Source organism: Borostomias antarcticus (assembly GCF_949987555.1).
Source record: "Borostomias antarcticus genome assembly, chromosome: 19".
Classification (NCBI taxonomy): domain Eukaryota; kingdom Metazoa; phylum Chordata; class Actinopteri; order Stomiiformes; family Stomiidae; genus Borostomias; species Borostomias antarcticus.
The window spans coordinates 6853807-6867083 of record NC_140252.1 but is presented as its reverse complement, the minus strand read 5'-3'; positions in this window follow the sequence as shown (position 1 = coordinate 6867083).

Below are 13277 nucleotides of genomic sequence, written 5' to 3'. Positions count from 1 at the left end.
ATAAAACCAACACAGATATTAAAACAGGCAACCTGGAGCAAGCTCCTGGAATATATTTGTCTAACGGCTAAGAACATTTATAGAGCAGTAAATTACATTAAATTACATTTTCAGAGCAAGAAAGGCTAAGAGCATCAGGTCCAGGCCTAAGCCGGATGTGGACTGATGTGTGTCTGTGTGTGTGTGTGTGTGTTAACTAAATACTACAACATACACAGCTGACATGGGGGTATCTATCGAACTCTGGGGTGTTCGGGTGGTCTGCGGGCGACAGTGGGGCATCCACTGGACCTGGTTAGAAGGTACAGTAGGAGGGAGAGAGAGAGGCACTAGGGGAGGCAGAAAACGGTTAGTAGCACGCTGAGCCATTGAAGCAACACAGATGTCAGAACAGAACAAGCCTGTTTCAGGGTAACCAGCTTCTGTACACTACTTGATATATATATATATATATATATATATATATATATATATATATATATATATATATTTATATATACATACATTGCATAGCAGGATATACACCAATGTATACAGAGGCTGCCTTTCTGTGTCTCAAGGTTCTGGCTAGTGATTGTAGGCTAGGTCGAAAAGGTACGTCTTGAGATCTCGCTTGAAGATCACTGTTGTTTCGGCCCTTCTTAGGCACTCCCCGGCAGGGTGTTCCAGAGGTTGGGGGCATAGAAACTAAAAGCTGACTCTTTGTGTTTCTTGGTCCTGGCTTTTGGAACTGTTAAAAGTTCAGTACCTGAGGATCTGTATGTGTCCATCTGTCTGTATGTGTACATCTGTTTCTGTCTGTCTTTGTGTGTTTGTGTGCATCTGTCTCTTTCTGTCTGTCTGTCTGTCTGTGTTCATCTGTGTGCATCTGTCTGTCTGTGTCCATCTGTCTGTCTGTATGTGTGCATCTGTCTCTGTCTGTCTGTCTGTCTGTCTGTGTTCATCTGTGTGCATCTGTCTGTCTGTATGTGTGCATCTGTCTCTGTCTGTATGTGTACATCTGTCTGTCTGTGTACATCTCTGTCTGTCTGTATGTGTGCATCTGTCTGTCTGTACATCTGTCTGTCTGTCTGTGTACATCTGTCTGTATGTTTGCATCTGTCTGTATGTGTGCATCTGTCCACCTGTCTGTCTGTCTGTGTACATCTGTCTGTATGTTTGCATCTGTCTGTATGTGTGCATCTGTCCACCTGTCTGTCTGTGTGCGTCTTTCTGTCTGTCTGTTGGTCTGTGTCCATCTGTATGTCTGTATGTGTGCATCTGTCTGTCTGTCTGTGTGCATCTGTCTGTCTGTCTGTGTCCATCTGTCTGTGTGCATCTGTCTATGTGTGCATCTGTCTGTATGTGTAAGTCTGTCTGTCTGTCTGTGTGTCTTCTGTCTGTATGTGTCTGTCTTCTGAATCTTCTGCCACTTGACACTCAAATTGACACCTTCATTATTATTATTAAAATGCTCAATGTTAATATGCAATGATTGTGTTTGTGTGTGTGCATTTTAATATTTATTGTTGCCATTTTAATATTAATTGTTACTATTTATTTTTGAATGATGTTGATAAAACTCCCTCATAGTTCGAATCTGAATCCACACTTTAGTCATCTCAAAACTGATTAAAACTTGAAAAAGGATAGACCAAATTATGAAAGAATTGCTAAGCTTTTGATAAAAAGGAAGGGTCCTATGCTTTAGTCATCTCGAAATTTATTAAAACTTGAAAAAGTATGGACAAAATTACGAAAGAATTGGTAAGCTGTTGAAAAAGGATCCCATGCTTTAGTCATCTCAAAACTGATTAAAACTTGGAAAAGGATGGACAAAATTATGAAGAATTGGTAAGCTGTTGAAAAAAATGAAGGGCCCTATTTCTCGGGTCCTATTTCTCGCGGCTTGTGAAAGGTATTCTTGATAAAGTGCTATTATGGTTGTTTAAATGCAAGGCCTGTCTATGTGGGCCTAAGTTAAGCTTCAATACTGAATGTCAGCAGTCTGTACTTTTCCAGAATGCAGTATGCATGAACAGTTATTATCTATGTTCTAGTGGCAGATAAAGTTGACGGCCAAGGACACATCACAATGAAAAGCCTGTTTAAATTGTAACACAGCAGAATACTTTATCTATCTCGGCTAGACAGGAATGAGCTCATATGACCAACATGATAGACAGTAGTTTCAACCAATCAGGTACTCAAGACATGTAGTCACGAGGTGTGGAACAAGCATAGCATCCTAGCCAGTATAAATATGCTCTCCCGACCCTTGGGGAGTGCGCTTATTCAGATACCCTTTTGTGTGTCTGACTAACTGTCCCTTTGCCGCAATTGTAATAAATGTAAGTTCTTTTATTCTATTCTGTTGTATTTCTCGTCCTCATTTTAACAAGGTTGTGTGGTTGTGCTGGCTCCTACGTTGAGAACCCTGTGGTAGGCTAACGGTGAATTCAATCTGATGTGTGACGATAGTCTGTTGTGAGCCCAAACATCCCAGATCAACCGAACCGAGCCACGACATTTACTGGTGTCAGAAGTGGGGATTCCGGCTGATCTGCCCGTCTGAGTGCACCTACGTTGGACTGATCACCCTCCACGCATCAACTTTAATAGCCAAGCCGTCGTCGGACGAGGTTGAAGGCGGACGCAGGTAGCTCAGACGGCCAGTGAAGCCCGGAGACCACCGATAGGACAGCCAACTAACACAGCCGGAGGATTTTGCTTTTCTGTCATTCAAGTAAGTTTCAAACGTACATCTATTGTTCACAGAGTTAAAAATTCCTTTTTAATGAGAGTATATGTCTAGGGCTGCGCTTGTGACGTAAGCATAGAATATAGAGAGATTAATAAAGGTCCGCACATACACATTGGTTGCCACGGTGAAGTTCATAATGCTCGCTACATTATAACCATATAGCTCACAGAGAAGTGCTGTCCGTCCATAGACCAAGAATTCCCGCACCCAAAACACCGGTTAGGCTCACAGAGAAGTGCTGCGCCTGTGTTTAACATTTTAGTTGTTGAAGAATTATTCTTTTGGTTGGGTTTTCGATTTCATTGACTGTGTGAAGGTTTAATATCGGAGCGGTGTGAAATAGAACCATTACGACTCCGATATTAAACAGTGTTGCTGTTCCACATAGAGTACGTTCCTGTTCTGACTAAGGTACCATTCTGTTACTATTGTACTACTACTGTTATACTACTATTACTTAGCACTTGTTAAAGACGTGTGATTGAAGTGACTGTTGTGTTGTGTGCATTAGAGACCTGAGGTGCTTGAAATATGGGTGCACAGGCAGGCAAAACACTCGCTGACCTCTGCTCTCAGAGTAAATGCTATGATTATATGAAAGAGACGCAAGGCGTCCGTAGCGTGGTCGGCCTCCGCAACCTCGATAAAATAGGTTGGCCCGCTAACGGTACGTTTGCAATACGTGTGATACAAGGCGTGAAGGATAAAGTGGAAGAGATGACAGAGAAGGAAAGGAGAAAGTTTAAGTTAGAGAGTGATGTTTGTGCGGTTCTCGGTCTCTGGGAAAAAGAGGCTAAGAACCGTCAGGAGGGATGTGAGATAACATTGTTTTCCAGTCAGGGGGGAGACACGGTGGGATCGTTTCAAGCTGATCAGGCTCGCAGAGATGATGAATATAGTCCGTTCGCCACCCCAGCCCCGCTGCAGCCAGCAGCTCAGCCACCTCCACCTCCACCAGCGAGCGCTCCACAACTGCCCCAACCGGCACCAGTGCCCCCTCTCTATCCCAATCTCTCTCTCTCTGTCCAGGCACAAGGCCCGCTGCAGCCAGCAGCTCCGCAACAGTCATCTCCACCCGCCTACCAGCAGGGGTCGTACCAGGCCAGGGAACCGCTACAATCAGGGCCACCCTCAATGTCCACCGATGAGGCGGCCATAAAACTCATCACCAACTACATAAAAAAAAGTAAACTATCTGAGGACAATTTTAACAAATTAATGACATCTCATAACTTCTCTCCAGCACCACAGACACCCGCCCCAAGGGCTCCACAGGCCGCGTCCACACCCCACTCAGGGGGTGCCTGCGGCGGCCCTGAAGACTCCGACACCGGGTTCGGAGCATCCGTGTCAGCTGAGGAGGAGGAGGCAGAGGAGGGCCAGTACCCGATGATCGAGCTTCCTAATGCTAACGGAACAATGAGTTTAGTCCATCGGGCTATGTCTCCCAGTGACATTCATGATATGATACTGCAACTACCCCCACTAAAGACAGACTCTGAAGGGTATGCCAGACAATTAACCAGACTTTCTAGTGATTGCCTCCTCACTGTCCAGGACCTCGTGCGCATCATCTACAAAACCGCTGGACCAGGGGCGCTGTGGGACCGGCTGAACCAAAGGGTGTTCCGGATCGTACAGCCAGGCACCAACTGGGTCGAAGCACCAGGAAACAGTGTGGCCAACCACCAGATGCAGCTGTTCCTGAGAGACCTCCGCCGGAACCTGGTTCTCATCTGGCCCGTCAGCCGAGACCCCACAAAGGTAACCAACTGCGTACAGGGAGCCGAGGAGCTGGTGACGACCTACATAGACCGGCTGAAGAAAAGCATCGCTGATCACTTTCGTATGAACGACCAAATGGAGGGGTATGGATCCACGCTCGTGGGCATGGCCCTAAAGGGGATGAAGCCCGCCCTCTCACAGCGGGTGACCCAGACCTGGATTGGCTATGATGACAACCCCACTGCACACGACCTCATCATCCACGCCAGACACGCCGAGAAGCAGCAGAACGCGAAGGATGCCGAGGCTGTCGAGCAGGAGAAAAAGAAGGAGGCCAAAAGCAAGGCAAGTCTGAACACTGCACTAACTATGGTTATGTCTGATGCTCACGCCAGGCTCCACGACCCGCCCAGGGGGCCACGCCAGCAGCCAACGGTGCAGGGGAAGGAGCGGACCAGGAGCGGGCCACCGAGAGGCCCGTACGGACCAATGAGGTGCTTCAACTGTAAGGAGGAGGGCCACATGATTCGGGACTGTCCAAATCCAGAGACGGAGCAGCAGAGGGAGTGGAGGAGGAGGCACCAGAACCGCGAAGGAGACACAGGTAGAGCAGGGAGAGGGCCGTATCAGGTTCATAACGATGTTTCACAATACAAACAGGACCGTCCAAGGCAAAACCAAGGAACCGGAGGATCCGGAGGCACCTGGAAACCAGCCAACCGCAATGACGTCGCATGATGGGGCGAGGAGGCCAGGGAGGGAGTCTTTGATGATTGGCACGACTCGACCGTCCCTCCCTTTTCCGACAAGGCTGAAGGTACATCTAGCACTGATACGCACACCGAGGGAGTATACACTATGATTGAGGGAGCACACAGACGATTGCCCACTGTTCTTTTGACAATCGAAGGTCAGGACATAATGTTTCTTGTTGACTCCGGTGCTACCACGTCTGTGTTATGTGCTAACCACTGTAATTTCAGACCTACACTGTCGGGAGAGACCAGAACCACTAGAAACGCGTCTGGGGCCTCCACAACTGAACCACTCACTGTACCAATAAAATGCACGTTTCACACTGATCCAGCATCAATTGATTTTGAGCACTCATTTAACTTTAGCAAAGGGTGTCCCATGAATTTGCTGGCCAGGGACATCATGTGTAAACTCAACCTAAATTTAGTAGTTACAGATGCCGGAGTCAAAGCACACATACCACACCCAGACACAGACACAGAGTTCAGGCTAATGCTAGATGAACAGGACCGGTTTGCCCTTGTCCTGGAGTTAGCAGAGGAGGATGGGGACCTACTGGCACTTATGGTTAATAATTTTAGGGAGGACATGACCGCAGACCCACCTATTTGCACAGTGCAAACACCACATGTCACTATGCAGGTTACAGCAAGCAAGGAGGAAGTTGAAGAATGGGTAAGGGATGTAGATGGAGCAGGTCCCAAGCTAGGCACAGGCAGGGTTAACAGCATCTATTTCAGCGACTCTATCACCACAGCAGGAGTCACCCTAGGAGACGCCGAGGCACACGACTTTGTGGCCGCCGTCCAGGAGGGGGTGCCCCATGTTTCTCTCACCAAAGGGCGGACGGATGCATGGGTTAGCCTCGGAGGTTTCACTGGGGCCTGTGAATGGCTGTGGAGAACGGGTAAACACAAGAAGGAGGGTTACACTCAGTTCGGTGAGGTAACCTCCCTCTTGATGTATGGTGAACTTGTATATAGATTGAAACTGTTTGACCCCATGATGTTGATAATGAGCCGAGATGTAATGGCAATTTTTGATCCACAGTACCTGATGACCGACGAGGAGCTGTGGCCCTTGCTAGGAGAAATGTTAGCTAAGTTACCCCACTGTATCTGGGCATCAGGGAAGTATGATGTAGGGAAAGTCAGGTCAGCCACCCCAGTGGTGGTATCCAACAGAGACGGAGGGGCCCAGGCGCCCAACGTGCGGGTAAAGCAATACCCCATCTCAAAGGAGGCAGAAGAGGGGGTAAGGCCGGTGCTGGAAGAGCTGTTAAAAGCGGGGGTGATTATAGATCTACCACAAGGAAGCCCTGTTAACACACCCCTCTTCCCAGTAAAAAAGCACCAGGAAGCAGGTCAGCCACCAGAGTGGAGGTTTGTGCAGGATCTCAGGGCCGTGAATGAGGTATGTTTGAAGCTCGCTCCTTTGGTACCAGACCCTAACACAATATTTGAGCCTCTAACACCTGACTGCAAGTGGTACACTGTCATTGATCTGGCAAATGCTTTCTTTTCTGTACCAGTCGACCCCAAATCACAACACTGGTTCGCATTCACTTTCGACGGTCGATGCTACACCAGCCCAGCTTGTGACACAACAGGTCACGTTCTTAGGCCACACACTCACGGCAGAAGGTAAACGCATCACACCAAGCCGGGTCACAGCAATCCTGGCCATGAAAAGACCAGGGACCAAGAAGGAAATTCTCTCTTTTCTTGGAATGGTTGGTTATTGTCGCACCTTCATTCCTGAATGCAGCAGGTTAGACAAAACACTGCGCACCCCGTTTCTCTCCCTTAAACCAGGAGAAAAGGTGATTTGGAGCCCGGAGATGGAGTCGGCTTGGGAGGAGCTAAGGTCCGCGCTCACCACCGCACCGTGTCTTGGGTACCAGGACCCCACCAAGCAGTACGACCTGTTCGTCGATGGGAGCGGTAAGTATGTGAGGTGTGTGCTGACCCAGAGGTATGGGGGAAGACACCGACCAATCGCTTACTTCTCACAGGCGTTCTCTGCTGTCGAGCTGGGGCTCCCTGGGTGCACGCGGGCCGTCGTGGCGTGCGACATCGCTCTGGTAAAGTGTGCTCCGATTGTAGGATACTGTAAAGTTGTCATTCAGGCCTCACACGCGGTGGCGGCGATCCTTAACTCTTCAGAGCAAGGCTGTCTTAGTACTGCCCGTGTTCAGCGGTACGAAAGTTCTCTCTTGAGTCAGTCCAACGTGTCAGTTGTCCGCTGTACCACACTTAACCCTGCAACCCTTCTCCCAGATGTCGACTTGGCGGAGGTGGAGCACGACTGCGTGGGACGAGTCGACGAAGAGTGCAAACCAAGGGCAGATTTGAAGGATGTGCCCCTGGAGGGCGCACGTGCACTTTACTGTGATGGTTCTGCTTCCATTGATCCCAATACAGGTCACAAACATGTGGGTTTTGCAGTTGTTTCCGACACAGAGGTAGTGACCAGTGGCAGGCTACAGGATACTTGGTCGGCACAACAGGCGGAGTTGTGGGCCCTCACCCAGGCGTGTGAGGCATCACGTGGTAACAAGGTCACCATTTTCACTGATAGCAAGTATGCGTGGGGCGTGGGTCACAGTTTCGGCGCCCTATGGGCCAAAAGGGGTTACAAAACATCAGCGGGCACCAACATCAAGAATAGGGAAATGATTGACGGCCTACTCGCAGCTATGCTGCTACCCTCACAGCTGGCGGTAGTCAAGGTCATAGCACACACCAATGCAACAGACACAGCATCAAAAGGCAACCAGCGGGCCGATGAGGAGGCCAAGCGAGCGGCTGGTTACCACCTGACAGCTAATCCTAACTCTCTCTCCAATTGTGACACTTGCTTTCTCTCACAGGAACCAGAGGAGCTGACGGAGGAGGATCCAGTTGAGGGACAGGACTGTTTGGGGGCTGCAGGATCAAGTGTGCTTAGGAGAATGTATAGGACTGATCTGGGCCCTGTGGAAGCCTCCCTATGGGAGGAGGAGGGCTGCACCAAAACAGACGGTATCTGGAGGGCAGCAGACGGTAGACCATGCATGCCGAGAAAACATTACACATATTACTGTCACGTTGCTCACGGACGCGGTCACGTGAGCAAAGGGGGGATTAGTCAAATCCTTACCCGATCATGGTACTGCCCAGGCATCACACAAACAGCAGAGAAAAAATTAAAATTTGAAATTTAGAATTTGAAATTTGGAATTGAAATTTGAAATTTGAAATTTGAAATTTGAAATTTGAAATTTGAAATTTGACATTTGAAATTTGACATTTGACATTTGACATTTGACATTTGACATTTGAAATTTGAAATTTGAAATTTGAAATTTGAAATTTGAAATTTGAAATTTGAAAATTAGAATTTGAAATTTAGAATCATAGACCATGGGGGTCTAGCCCAGGGTGTAGGAGCTCATCTAATGCTTGATTTTGTGCACCTTACTCCTGCAGCCGGCAAGAACGTGGCGTTGGTGGTCGTGGACATGTACAGTAAGTGGGTGGAGGCTTACCCAATGAAACGGGAGACAGCACGAGGAGTGGCTGAGGCACTGTGCAGAGGTTGGTTCCCCACATTTGGCTTACCCAAGAAAATCTCCTCAGACAACGGCAGCCCGTTCGTCAGTGAGATACTGGCACACGCCACAGAACTGTTGGGAATAGAGCTCAAAACACACTGTAGCTATCACCCACAGTCGGCAGGACAGGTAGAAAGATCCAATGGGACCCTCAAGAGCAGACTCGCCAAACTCATGTCTGAAACCGGTCAGAATTGGGTCAAGTGCCTGCCCCTCGCTCTGCTGTCCATGAGAACCACGCCAAGGTCAGGGACACCTCTGACACCTTTTGAATGCATGTTTGGCCGTCCCCCATACACAGGGGCGGACCCACCAGCAGACCTGGTACCACCACCCAATGCATGTGAATTCGCTGTATGTCTGTCTAAACAATTTTCTGTCATCAGATCCACTCTCACAGCCCAGGCATACGACCCAGCACCAGAACCAAACAACCCCATCAGCCCAGGATCCTTTGTGCTCATCCGAGCGTTCGGCCGCACTAAGTGGACCGACCCACGGTGGAGAGGTCCGTACGAGGTCATCCTCGCCACCCCAACAGCCGTCCGAGTGAACGAGAGACCAACCTGGGTACACACAGCACACGTGAAGCGTTGGAGAGGGGACGACATCCCAGAGGAAACCACCAGAGACTTCCCATCGTGTGAGCCAGAGTCACCCACAAAGGGGGGACCCGACACCCCACAAACTGACATTCCTTCTGTTCCCAGTCTTTCCCCTGTCAGGGAAAAACAACCAGTCGCAAAGCCCGCGGACCCTCAGGAGATCCCAGAAGAGGAGGAGGAGCCGACCCCAGCACCTAGGAGACCCCAGAGAGCGCGAAAGCCACCCGCTCACCTAGCCCAATATGAACGAAAGTAAGCTTATCGTTGCCACCACCATACTATTTACTGCTCTGTCATTCATCGACACCAGTGCTAAGGCCAGTGCCACTGCCATACTATTTACCGCTCTGTCATTCCGCAACACCGGTGCTAAGGCCAGACAAACATTCCATTGTGAGGAGGGGAGGGAGTGTGAAATGAACATTTGCGGATACTGGTACTCGTACTATGGGAGGGCGTACCCTGTGTACCTCTGTATAGAACCATGCAGCGTTAAGTGTGATGTGTTCCGGTCAACAGGGACGATCGACGGACTAGGGTCCCGAGAATGTAGCCAATCCTACCGGAGAGGCATGCATTATGCAAATGCTGCGCAGATAAAATTCCGAGGCGGGTCTACGAGAGGAAAGATCAGCCAGACGGATAATTGCGTTACCTGGACCTTGACCCCAAGACTGGGCGATGGAGGGGCTTATCAGGCGGGGGTAGATGTATGGGGAGAAGACCCCTTGGAGCCATTCCAACTCATAGTAAAACCTCGACCCACCACTGCCATCGGTAAAATCAATCAGGCCGCACAAGCAGGGTTAAACAGTGTAAACATACAGGTGACAAACGGAGAGGAGGAGGCCGAATTTCTCTCCAGTAATCATGACCCCCTAGTAGGTACAGACCACCATGGACCCACACAAGAGGCCAGAAGCGCCCTCCGCCGCTGCGGAGGAAACATGGCCTGCGCCCGAGCTGTCCTCATCAGTCAAGTCCACAACGGACCCTGCTGGGTGTGCCACGAGGGAGTCAGGACGGACTCCTTCGAGGGCATCAGCAGCAAAGATGTGAACTTCACCAACACTGGTAATTGCACTACACCATTTGACATTCTAAGTTTTCTCTCAATTGACCAAATGATCCGGAACAACGCAACCAGCCCGCCTCCAGTAACCTGTCAGCACCAGAACGAGCCAACATCCGACGTCCGGAGACGCCGCCGAGTGATCCGGAAAAACGCACCAGTATGTCTCTGCCAACACGACCCCAAAGCACCACTGTTGGGATGGTCTCAGTGCGTCACAAACGTCCATGTGGACGCCCACAATCCCAACTGCACGGTAACCTATCGAAATGTCACACACAATGTAACCTGTCCTTGGGGACTTATATCCACTCCTAAAAGCATGCTGGCGTATGGGTGGGTTTGTGGAGAAAGACACAGATACACCCTAGGACCAGCAGGAACCTGGAGGGGATGCTGCTACCCAGGACTCCTGACGCCCGAAAGTAATATCCATCCAGCCAATCCAACTGGCCCAGAACTCTCCACCACTGCCGTCGGACACCGAGACAAACGTGAGGTAGGCCCACAATCTCAACACCCCAATCTTAATTTTCGCAATCCCTGGACCTCTCAAGCCGAAGAGGCGGGTCTAGGGGTCGCTGCGTCATTTGGTTTCACTGCAGCCATCCCGGACGTTTGGAGCCTCGAGAAAATCAACCGCCTCGCCTGGAATGACGAGTGTCTAGCCAATGCCACCCGAGATATCAATACAGCCATGTCCCAACTGACAGCTGAAGTATCCGCCATGAGGGAAGCTCTCCTGGAGAACCGTGAAGCCCTCGATCTAATCACCGCCAAGGAAGGTGGAGTATGCAAAATGTTAGGCATAAGTTGTTGCTTCTTTATCCCAGACGCCAAAGACAATGTCACTAACTACCTCAAACACAGTGCCACCATGATTGAACAAGTTTTGAGCCAGGTTGCCCCCACCGGAGGAGATCTGCATTGGCTGACCGAGTTCTTCTCTGGCTGGGCGGGGAAAGCAGTCTACATGATCGTGAGTTTCCTGCTTCTAATTGGAATACTAGTGTTCTGTGGCATTCCTATCTGCAAGTGTTTCATCACCAAAGCAACCAGAGCCACCCTGGGAGGAGACGCCACCGAAATGGTACTGCTGCAGGATGAAGAAGCCTCGCTGTCCCCAGCACAGCAGAATGCGTGGGACATCCAGAGATATCATGAGGCTAACCCCAGAGTGATTCAACAGCAAACAGGCAAGATCTGAGCACACCTACACACATTCCCAGACACTGATAACAAACATACCCGGGAACCTCCTAGCTCGGGTAGACACGAGAGCCGTGGCCCGTGCTAAAGTCGAGCTACAGAGCACCTACACACATTCTCAGACACTGATAACAAACACACCCCACACGGGAACCTCCTAACTCGGGTAGACACGTGAGCCGTGGCCCTTGCTAAAGTCGAGCTACAACCACCTCCCTACCGTGACAGACCAGCTGGCAGTCACTTAAAGGTTGAGCACCGGAGAGGACTTTTGAAGTCCTGAAGACCAAATCACCAAGAAGCTGAGTAAAACTGACCAACAGGGTCAACCTAAAAAGCAATAATACTGTTGTAAATTTCACTATTAAAGGCTCATGCCATAACTGACATTTTGAACTGTTTTATGATTGTACTAGTTACAGTACAGTAACTAGGTTCTATTATGTTTTATACTTTGTTTTAAAGTCACTGGGCTATTCAGATGTGTTTTCAAGTACTCTGTTGTTCCCCATTCTGATAGCTTAGCTTCACCAGTAATGTTAACAGTAGAATGATCCATAGTATGGATCAAAGGGGGGAAATGTGAAAGGTATTCTTGATAAAGTGCTATTATGGTTGTTTAAATGCAAGGCCTGTCTATGTGGGCCTAAGTTAAGCTTCAATACTGAATGTCAGCAGTCTGTACTTTTCCAGAATGCAGTATGCATGAACAGTTATTATCTATGTTCTAGTGGCAGATAAAGTTGACGGCCAAGGACACATCACAATGAAAAGCCTGTTTAAATTGTAACACAGCAGAATACTTTATCTATCTCGGCTAGACAGGAATGAGCTCATATGACCAACATGATAGACAGTAGTTTCAACCAATCAGGTACTCAAGACATGTAGTCACGAGGTGTGGAACAAGCATAGCATCCTAGCCAGTATAAATATGCTCTCCCGACCCTTGGGGAGTGCGCTTATTCAGATACCCTTTTGTGTGTCTGACTAACTGTCCCTTTGCCGCAATTGTAATAAATGTAAGTTCTTTTATTCTATTCTGTTGTATTTCTCGTCCTCATTTTAACAAGGTTGTGTGGTTGTGCTGGCTCCTACGTTGAGAACCCTGTGGTAGGCTAACGGTGAATTCAATCTGATGTGTGACGATAGTCTGTTGTGAGCCCAAACATCCCAGATCAACCGAACCGAGCCACGACAGGCTCCATGGCTGCAATTACTACTCCGACTCACTGGGTGGCGTTGTTGCAAGAAACGAAGGGTCCTATTTCCCGGGTCCTATTTCTCGGGTCCTATTCAAGCCCCCAGGATTCGAAATCTAAAGTGAAGGCCTATTGAACCGCGCCATCTTGGCTAGATTTGTAGTCATTTGGCTGTTTCCGGTGACTTTTGTACTTGCGCAGTTGAGCTTTTCTGTCCAACGCGCGTCCACGAAAAAGTTCACCTTTATGTGAAATGTAGACGCACGTTCCCGGCTCTCTCGGCTCTCCCCGCTTTGATTTAGCAATGAACACCGGCTTGCATATTAACCTGTTTTTGTCAAATATATCCATTGGAGAAATTATTTTTTCA